Below are 10,638 nucleotides of genomic sequence, written 5' to 3' on the forward strand. Positions count from 1 at the left end.
GCTGCAGAGATCTGTACCTCAGTCCTAGAGGCTGGGAGTCCCCTGTACCCATTTTTCCTCCATGCTGTGTCTTGTGTTTTTCTAAAGTCCTGCAGCACCTTCCTTTAAGCACACCCCTTGCCAAGCTGTTCTCAGCAATCAGAAAGAAACATACAAGAATAAACTGTTTTACATGTATTAGCAACTGTAAACCTACTTTTGCCCCAGTCTGTAGTGTGCAATTGTTCATTGTAATCTATGCATTCATCTGAGTAGAAGATCCTATAATGTGAAGAAGAAATTACTTATATATTTCAATTCATTACATATTAAATGAGGCGGTATTTTATAGGCCTCTACAAATCCCAAAAAAATAAAGATAAATAATGTAGAAAAAATAATGAAGAAAAAAGTGATAAATCACTCAGATGACTGAAGAAGGTGGGATGAAGAGGAGAGAGCTTCAACGTGGGATGCTGAGGACCCAGTTCAAAATTCTCAGGTCACAGGTTTAAGCATGACTTTGCCAGGTTTATGGGGGGAGAAGTCTGTGCATAAGATCATCAAAATGATCCTATGATTGCTGGCTTGAGCTTAAATATTGATGATTTAAAGCCCATGGTCCCTGACTTGTGACCAAGATTGCTATCTTGAGCAGAATGTCACTGTCTAGGCTTGAGCACACACAAGAACAGAACGATGTTTCTTTCTCTCTCTCCTGTGTTCTCTCTCCAAAATCAGTAAATAAAAAAATATAAATTAATAAAATATGTATGAGAAAATTTTTCAATGTGGTAAGTTTTACAAAGATTATAAACAGGGCAAATGTAGCTGGAGAAAATGTAAAGGGTAAAAGTACTATGGAAAAATTTTGATATCTATTCAAGCTGCACTAATAAACACAATAAGATACAGCACTCTCATGCTGAGGTAAATGTCTAAATTATGTATTTTTTCCCATGCAACACCCCCCACCCGCACACACACACACATAAAAAGTGCACTGCTAAAACAGAAGACAAGTCCAAGAATGTCCATGGCAGTTGTATCCTAACAATCTGGACTGCAAACAATACAAGTTCAGTTATCAGCAGGAACACCTGCCATGCACTCCAACCATGGCATGCTATGGGAAAAATACAACCTTGGCTCTTCTAAGATTTCTAAAGGATGGTAAAACAAAAACACTCTTTTTAAATACACAAAAAGGAGGGAAGAGAGATGAGAAGAATAAACTCATAGCTAAAGCACGTTATTTCTTCATTGATAACATTCTCATATATGTCTGGACCAGGGGGTACCAGCTGAGTCAGTGATCCCCTGCTCAAGCCAGCGACTTTGGGCTCAAGCCAGAGACATTGGATTGGGGTCATGTATATTATCCCACACTCAAGACAGTGACCCTGACACTGCACTCAAGCTAGCAATCTCAGTGTTTCAAACCTGAGTCCTCAGTCTCAGATCAATGATCCATCCACTGCAGCACAGCCTGGTCAGACCAAAATATATCTTCCTTTGTGAAGCATATGTGAAAGGTCTTCTGTGGCTTACAACTGAAAAACTATTAACTGTGTAAGCATTATAGAATACAGTTACCTGACATTCATTTTACACACACACACACACACACACGAAGAAAAGGAAAAAGAAACCACAGCACATTCACATTAAGCTAAAGTAGACTACATAAAGAGTGAATGATGTTTTCCAGCCTTCCACTTTGAATTTGTTTTTATCCTTGTTACTTAGATGAGTTTCCTGTAGGCAGCATACAGTTGGATTTTCTTTTTTAATCCATTCTGCTACTCTGTGTCTTTTTATTGGTGAGTTTAATCTGTTTACATTTAGTGTAATTATTGACACTTGTGAGTTCCCTATTGCCATTTTATAGATTGCTTTCTGTTACTTTTGTGTCTTGTTTGATCCTTCTCTTTCGTTTTTCTATCTTTTGTTTTTATTTGGTTGTATTCCATACATCTTTCCACTGTTGCTATCTTTTTTATCTCATGTGCTTCTGTGGTGGTTTTTTCAATGGTGGTTATGTTTAGGTAATGAAAAGGGTTCCTACCCTGTTCATTGTAGCGCACTATTTTGTGAGTACTTTTGCACTCCATCGCCCTTTGCTACTGTTAATCTCCATCCTCTCCCCCCTTTCTTTTTGTTGTTGTCACAGTTTAAATTTGGTTTTATTGTGTTCTTCTTGGAGCTTTTACTTGTGGCTTTATTTTTTTTTTTTTTTGTTCTTTGTATCTGATTGGAGAACCCCCTTTAGTAATTCCTGGAGTGGGGGTTTTCTGATGATAAATTCCCTCATCTTTTCTGTATCTGTGAATGTTTTTATTTCTCCTTCATATTTGAAGGATAGCTTTGATGGGTATAGTATTCATGGCTGAAAGTTCCTCTCTTTCAGGACTTTAAATATTGGGGTCCACTCTCTTCTAGCTTGTAGAGTTTCTGTTGAGAAATCGGATGATAATCTAATGGGCCTTCCTTTATATGTTGTATTCTTTTCCCTGGCTGCCTTGAGAATTTTTTCTTTGCCGTTGGTTTGTGCCAATTTCATTATGATGTGCCTTGGAGTAGGTTTGTTGGGGTTAAGAAAACTCGGAGTTCTGTTTGCTTCTTGAATTTGCGGATTTAGTTCTTTCCACAGGCTTGGGAAGTTCTCATCTATTATTTGTTTGAGTATGTTCTCCATTCCATTTTCTCTCTCTCTCCCTCTGATATACCTATTATTCTTGTTATTCTTTTTGATGGAGTCAGATAATTCCTGTAGGGCTATCTCATTTTTTTTAAATTTTTGAGTCTCTTTCTTCTTCTCTCTGTTGTGCCTCAAGTTGCTTGTCTTCTACTTCTCTAATCCTACCTTCTATCTGGCCTGTAATATTAGCTAAGCTTGTTAACTCGTTTTTCAGCTCGTGAATTGAGTTTTTCATCTCTGTTTGATTTGTTTTTGTAGTTTCAATTTCCTTGGAAATATATTCTTTGTGTTCATTGAGTTGTTTTCTGAACTCCCTAAATTGCTTTTCTGTGTTTTCTTGTATATCTCTGAGTATTTTTAGGATTTCTATTTTAAATTCTCTGTCGTTTAACTCCAAGGTTCCCAATATGTTAAATTTTTTCTCCATAGATTTTTCCTCATCTATCTGTGTTACCTCTCTTTCTTTTGTATCCATGATATTCGATTTTCTCCTCCTTAATGGTATCTGAGGGTGGTTTTCTTGATAGTATTAATGAGATTTAATAAAGAATAAGAAGTTAAAAGAATAAAATTAAAAAATCAAAAAGCTTTTTTTAAATTAATAATTAAATAAAGAAAAATAAAATAAAATAAAAAAAGGAAATTATTCCCCCCCCCTCCCTTTTTCCTCTCCTCTCCTCTCCCCTCTTTCTTGAGAAAATCTTGTGGTGAACTGTGAATTATATTGTACTAAATAGAACAAACAATGCCTGTACTGGAGGGCCTGAATTGGGGAGAAGTAATAAAGGGGGGGAACCAGAAAAAAAGGGGGGGTATTGACCCACAAAAAGCAAATAAGGACAAAATTTGGGTCAAGAATAAAATGATTTGCTTTTAGGTGTTGGCTGACTAAGAGTTATGATGAGAGGAATAAGAGGGAAACAGAAAAATGGGACAAATTAAAAAATTACTATTGTATTTAGTGGAACAAGAACTAGATAAAATGGAGTGCCAGGGATGGGAGCACTGCTAGTGAGTTAAAAAGGTGAAGTAAAAAAACCCCAAAATACCACAAACATAAGTTTGAATCCCAGATAAGATAATTTGTTCGTTATTGAGGTTTGAATGAGAGGAAACGTAAAGGAGAAAGGAAGAAACTAATATGGAGGGAGAAAAGAGAGAGAGAGAAAAAAAAGAGGGAACCACTAAAAAAAGAAAAAAAGAGGAGAGAGAGAGAGAGTTAAGGGTTTTGGAGTGCAACCCTCACAGAGAGAAAGGAAGAGGAAAGAAAAGATAATGGGAGATGTAACACTTATGGGTAGTGTAGTTCAAGGAGAGGAGAGAGTAAGACCAGCAGAGAGTTAAACGACCAAATTAGAGGAGAAAAAAAAATCAAGAATGAAGATAAGAGAAACAAACGAACAAATATAATAAAATGGGATAGGTTATAAAGTCTGCGGATTATTCTTGATTTTGAGAGGTTATCCTCTTGCTTTTTCTTTTCTCTCCCTCTTCCTGGTTGGTGATTCTGTACCCCGGGTTCTGCCCTTTTGGCACGCTCAGGTAGAGGTTTGCAGTTGATAAGTTTCTATGATGATGTCATGTATTGTGCTTCAGTCTCGTTGGCAGTCGAGGCTCATTAGCATTTATGGGCTCCGACAGTGAGAGAGTCCGTGTTCCTGGAGCCTCTCTCCTAGTCTTTCCTTCCTCAATTAGTAGCCTGATAATCCAGCTATGGGGTTGCTGCTACCTCTGCCTGGATAGTAAGAGGCTCAAAGAGCTGGCAACTCCCTACTTTATTCCCACTCAGCACAGGGCTCTGGGTAAGGCTCAGTCAGTCAGAGCTGCTAGTATAATCAGGCGGGGCTTCCACCCACTCAAAGACCTCTGGCTCTACCACTCTGTCCAGTAACACGGGCGGGCGCTCACTCCTGGGGCGCTTAGAGGAAACTCTCGTTCACTATCTGTGCGCAGACCAGGATATCAGGCCGGAAGTCTCACACTCTGAAACCCCCGCCCACACGGAAAAGTTCCAGCGTTGGAATTGGCTCTCGCTCCCTCCCCGTGCACAGCCTTCTCAGGGCACTGGGGCGGCCTGGAGATTCTGCTTTTGGCCCACACAAAGGCCCCTGACTCTGCCCCTCTGTGGGATAACACGGGTGCGCACTGCTGCAGCACTCGGAGGAAACTCTCGCTCACTATCTGCGAGCGCAGACCAGGATATCAGGCCGGAAGTCTCACACTGAGTGAAACCCCCTCCCGCATGGAAAAGTTGCAGTGTTGGAATTGGCTCACTCCCCATGCGCGGCCCCTTCAGGGCGCTGGGGCGGCCTGGAGATTCCACTCTCGGCCCACACAAAGGCCCCCGACTCTGCCCCTCTGTGGGGTAACACGAGCGCCCACTGCTGAGGCACTCGGAGGAATCTCTCGCCCACTATCTGTGCACGCCTACCAGGAGATTGGGGAAAATGGCTGCCCCACTTGTCTTTCTTTGTCTGGGTTTGGTGCGAGTGTTAGCTTGTATTGCCTGGGTTGCCACAGGCACAGTTTTTCCTCGGCTTGGATCTCCGTGCCACAGCCTGGTTCGGCCGTTTCTGCTGCGGCCTGGATCTATTCACCCGCTTTGCCCGCCTCAGTTTCTATATTCTCAGTTTTCAGTGAAAGCAGTCCTGTTTAGGTTAGTGAGGAAGGCGGAGCATTTCTTACTCCCTATTTCCTTCGGGGTTTGATTATATATTTAGCCAATTTTTCACTCGACCATACCTTCGGGTGTATTGCGAAACATCTGGAGGCTCCAAGGATAGGTTTTTTCTGTTTCTGGTTGAAGATCTTGTTGAGTTTTGGGGGAGATTTATTGATATCGCTTCCTACTGCGCCATTATGCTGATGTCATCTCTCCAGCTTTTTTCATACTCAGTTCTCATCACTGTTAAACCTTTCCTCAGTTCCCATTATTGAACCTATTTTTGTTCTGTGAAATGGACTCACATACTGTTGTCTCCCTTGTTGTCTAATGTGCGCTTCCTTCCTGTGCATTCCACTCACTGTCATAGCAGCCAGCCTCCAACTTCCCGTTTTCTGTGAGAGTGAGAATCATTCATCCTTTTTGAACTTTAGAATTCAAGACTATACATTTTGAATTTCATAAGTTCTAGCATCATCTAGGATGCTCACTATATTCTAAGCTCTTTTTTTGTTTTACTTATGTTTTTCTATGTAGCTCTCTTTTATTTCTGTAACATTTCATATAATGAACATGAATAGACCTTGTTAACATGCCACATGAAGTCCAGCTCAACTAGTTCCAACTTATGTGTACTTCATGTGCCATCTTTTCCAGGTTTCCTAAATCAGATTTTCTTCATGAGATTTTTTTGTTGCCTTTGTTTTTCTAAAGCTTCTGATTTTACATCAGAGTTAAGGTTTTTATTTAGATTTAATTCACCTGTGAATCGACTTAGCCCCTTAAATGAATAGTTAATTATTTTTTATTTTATTAATTTACTTGTGCAACTAACACTGTTGTAACAGTCAATTTTGGGACATTTTTTCTGTACACATTTTCATGGTGTTTTTTTTTCTTTCTTTCCATGGTGCTTTTTTTTATATCCATAGCTTTGTAGCAGCTTTCCAAATTGGAAAGAGTGAATTCTCAGAGTCTGTTTTTGTCTTTCAAGATTATTTTGAGGCCCTGGCCAGTTGACTAAGAGGTAGAGCATCACCCCAGCATGTGAAGGTCCTGGGTTCCATTCTTGATCAGGGCACACAAGAGAAGCACCCATCACCTTCTCCACCCTCCCTCCTTTTCTTTCTCTATCTCTCTCTTCTCCCACAGCCAAGGCTCCATTGCAGCTTGTGGTCCCAAGTACTGACGATCACTCCCCGGCCTCCACCTCAGGTGCTAGAATTGCTCCAGTTGCAAAGAAGCAATGCCTCAGATGGGCAGAGCATTACTCCCTAGTGGGCATGCCATGTGGATCCTGGTCAGCACATGGAGGAGTCTGTCTCTCTGCCTCCTCAATTCTCACTTCAGAAAAGTACAAGAAAAATAGATCATTTGGATTTTTGGATTTTTCTTCAATTTTAATATAAATTTTAAAATCAGCTTGTTAATTTCTGCAAAACTAACCAGTTAATGTTTCCCAGAATCTCAAGGATGGTTCAACATACGTAAAACGGTTAACGTAATACACCATATCAACAAAACAAAGAACAAAAACCACATGATCTTATCAATAGACGCAGAAAAGGCTTTCGATAAAATACAACACAATTTTATGTTTAAGACTCTCAACAAAATGGGTATAGAAGGAAAATATCTCAACATGATAAAGGCCATATATGATAAACCATCAGCTAACATCATATTAAATGGCACTAAAGTGAAGGCTTTCCCCCTTAAATCAGGAACAAGACAGGGTTGTCTACTCTCTCCACTCTTATTTAATGTGGTACTAGAGGTTCTAGCCAGAGCAATCAGACAAGACAAAGAAATAAAACGCATCCATATTGGAAAAGAAGAAGTAAAGGTATCACTTTTTGCAGATGATATGATCCTATACATCGAAAACCCCAAAGAATCCACAAAAAGACTACTAGAAACAATAAGCCAATACTGTAAGGTCGCAGGATACAAAATTAACATACAGAAGTCAATAGCCTTTCTATATGCCAACAATGAAACAACTGAGAACGAACTCAAAAGAATAATCCCCTTCACAATTGCAACAAAAAAAATAAAATACTTATTTTTAAGTATAATTAAAATACTTATAGGAATAAACATAACAAAGAATGTAAAGAACTTATATAATGAAAGCTATAAACCATTGTTAAAAGAAATTGAGAAAGATATAATGAGATGGAAGAATATTCCTTGTTCTTGGTTAGGAAGAATAAATATAATCAAGATGGCTATATTACCCAAAGCAATATACAAATTTAATGCAATTCCCATCAAAATTCCAATGACATTTTTTAAAGAAATAGAGCAAAAAATCATCAGATTTATATGGAACTATAAAAAACACCGAATAGCCAAAGCAATCCTAAAGAAAAAGAATGAAGCTGGGGGCATTACAATACCTGATTTCAAACTCTATTATAGGGCCACGACAATCAAAACAGCATGGTATTGGCAGAAAAATAGACACTCAGACCAATGGAACAGAATAGAAAGTCCAGAAATAAAACCACATATATATAGTCAAATAATTTTTGATAAAGGGGCCAAGAACATACAATGGAGAAAAGAAAGCCTCTTCAATAAATGGTGCTGGGAAAACTGGAAAGCCACATGCAAAAGAATGAAACTGGACTACACTTTGTCCCCCTGTACTAAAATTAACTCAAAATGGATCAAAGATCTAAACATAAGACCTGAAACAATAAAGTACATAGAAGAAGACATAGGTACTAATCTCATGGACCTGGGTTTTAAAGAGCATTTTATGAATTTGACTCCAATGGCAAGAGAAGTGAAGGCAAAAATTAATGAATGGGACTACATCAGACTAAGAAGTTTTTGCTCAGCAAGAGAAACTGATAACAAAATAAACAGAAAGCCAACTAAATGGGGAATGATATTTTCAAACAACAGCTCAGATAAGGGCCTAATATCCAAAATATACAAAGAACTCATAAAACTCAACAACAAACAAACAAACAATCCAATAAAAAAATGGGAAGAGGACATGAACAGACACTTCTCCCAGGAGGAAGTACAAATGGCCAACAGATATATGAAAAGATGCTCATCTTCTTTCGTTATTAGAGAAATGCAAATCAAAACTGCAATGAGATACCACCTCACACCTGTTAGATTAGCTATTATTAACAAGACAGGTAATAGCAAATGTTGGAGAGGCTGTGGAGAAAAAGGAACCCTCATACACTGTTGGTGGGAATGTAAAGTAGTACAACCATTATGGAAGAAAGTATGGTGGTTCCTCAAAAAACTGAAAATAGAACTACCTTATGGCCAAGCAATCCCTCTACTGGGTATATACCCCCAAAACTCAGAAACATTGATATGTAAAGACACATGCAGTCCCGTTTATTACAGCATTGTTCACAGTGGCCAGGACATGGAAACAACCAAAAAGCCCGTCAATAGACGACTGGATAAAGAAGATGTGGCACATATACACTATGGAATACTATTCAGCCATAAGAAATGATGACATCGGATCATTTACAGCAAAATGGTGGGATCTTGATAACATTATACGAAGTGAAATAAGTAAATCAGAAAAAAACAGGAACTGCATTATTCCATACGTAGGTGGGACATAAAAGTGAAACTAAGAGACATTGATAAGAGTGTGGTGGTTACGGGGGGAGGGGGGAAAGGGAGAGGGAGAGGGAAAGGGGGAGGGGCACAAAGAAAACTAGATAGAAGGTGACAGAGGACAATCTGACTGGGTGATGGGTATGCAACATAATTGAAAGACAAGATAACCTGGAAAAAAAAAAAAAACGTTGAAGTCAGTAGGACAAATTGCTGAGTCAAGAGTTGAAAGAATAGTAATATAAACTACCATTACATCATAAAAAGGAAGGAGCTTCGTGGACTTATTGAGGGTTATAATTTTTTCTTTTGTTTTATCATCATGGTAAAATGTAGTAGTGCCTGTGTTCCAATAGATTGAATTTGTTTTCTAGAGAATTAAATATGTTTTACAAAATAAAAAACATAAAAAAATAAAAAGAAATTGTGTCTAGAATATATAAACAGAACTCAACATTAAGTAAGCAAAATTAAAAATAAAAAAATGATGTGAAGAGATAAATGACCCAAGAGAATATACAGATGGCAAGAAAAAAAGCCCATGAAAGGATGGTCGACATCGTTTGCCATTAGGGAAGTGCAAACTAAACCACATGGCGTATGTATGACTATACAGTTATTAAAATTGCTAAAAGGAAAAGAAAAAAAGAATTAACACCAAATGCTGGTAAGAATGCAGACAACCAGAGCATTCATAATGCTGATAAGAATGTAAACTGCTAGTCTAGAAAATAGTTTGGTAGCTTCTTTTAAAACTAAAAACGGATTTTCCATGTGACCCAGGAAATGCAACCTTAGGCTTCTATACTGGAGAAATAAAAACTTACTTTTATGCAAAAGAAAAAAAAAGAGTGAATGATGTATGCTTAGTTGATAAAAAGTTAGGCACGGTTAAATAAAATGTAAAGATTAATAAGAATGATGCCTGACCTCTCATGCACCGTGGATAAAGCATTGACCTAGAACACTGAGGTATCTGGTTTGAAACCCTGGGCTTGCCGGTTTAAGGCATATATGGGAGATGATGCTGCGTGCTCTACCCTGCATTCTCTCTCTCTCCCTAAATATAAATAAGTAAAATCTTTGAAAATGATTAATAATAACTAAATGTATGCTAAAACTATAATAAAAATCCTTAAAGTGCTCAGCACGGTGAGCTCAGGGTAAGTCAAGCTCACTTATGCTTCACCAAAGCATCAGGAACACTCCAGGTGGCCTCTGCCAAAACAACATGCAACATCACTGTCACTCTATGAACTCCAACCACACTTTTGTCTCAACAAATAGACTACCAGGTCCCTCCTGAGACAAACAGCTGTTTACTCCAATCAGTCCGGTTTCCCTTCTTTCCTACATTACAAGCCCCTTCTTTTAGTTTCTCTTATCCCTCCCTCTCCCTTTTCTCTTAAATCATCTCCCCCTCCAGTGTTTGCCCTCATTTTCACTGCACCCAACAAGCAACTACCCATCTCTCTCCCCTTATTGGAGCAGGAATAGCGTCTCTACATTATCAGTCTGGACAGCAGAACTCCAAGAAAGGAGCACACCTCCCTACCCTCTTCCTCATCTCTTCTCAATTCATCTCCCTCCCTGCCTGACACAACAGGGAATGTTGTTCCTCTGCGGGGAGGATGCTACCTTGGCCTTCCTACTACCTGGGCGGGAGCCTGTGCTTTAACACAGTGGTCCC

The sequence above is a fragment of the Saccopteryx leptura genome, chromosome 3 (genome assembly GCF_036850995.1).
Source record: "Saccopteryx leptura isolate mSacLep1 chromosome 3, mSacLep1_pri_phased_curated, whole genome shotgun sequence".
Classification (NCBI taxonomy): Eukaryota; Metazoa; Chordata; class Mammalia; order Chiroptera; family Emballonuridae; genus Saccopteryx; species Saccopteryx leptura.